We start from the raw sequence: 529 nt of genomic DNA on the forward strand, positions 1-529 counted from the left end.
TTCCAGCAGGGCAGGCTTCTCGCCTGTATTGCTTCAAGGCCAGGCCAGTGTGGCTGAGCAGACGGCTCTGTGCTAGAGGGGAAGGAGCTGGAGCTCAAAGCTCAAAAAGGCAAATAAATCTTCCCATCCTAGCACATGTATTAAAGGTGTTTATTCTAAAAAAAAATTTAATACAAGACACTGTCTTACTTTCGGGGAAGCAGGGTAATGGAATTCTGTTGAAGGAGCCCTTGTAGTGCAGTGAGTTAGGAGTTGGCTATGAAGCTAGACGTTGGGGGTTTGAACCTGCCGGCCGCTCCGAAGGAGAGCCATGCGGCTGTCTGTGCTTGGAAGCCCTCTAGGGCAGTGTGACTCTGTCCTCTAGGGTCCCCGGGAGTTAGAAAAGACTGTGGCATTCACTGGGTGGACACCGAGGTGTGCGGGTGGGTGGTGGGCAAACGAAAGAGCAGAACAAGATAAGGGGATCGAGTTGGAGGAGGGGGACCTTTCAAAGCGAGGTGGTTCGATGTGGTGGGTGGTGGTCAAACGA

Source organism: Echinops telfairi, unplaced genomic scaffold, assembly GCF_000313985.2.
Source record: "Echinops telfairi isolate 266 unplaced genomic scaffold, ASM31398v2 ScPeMD7_7457;HRSCAF=8495, whole genome shotgun sequence".
NCBI classification, from domain to species: domain Eukaryota; kingdom Metazoa; phylum Chordata; class Mammalia; order Afrosoricida; family Tenrecidae; genus Echinops; species Echinops telfairi.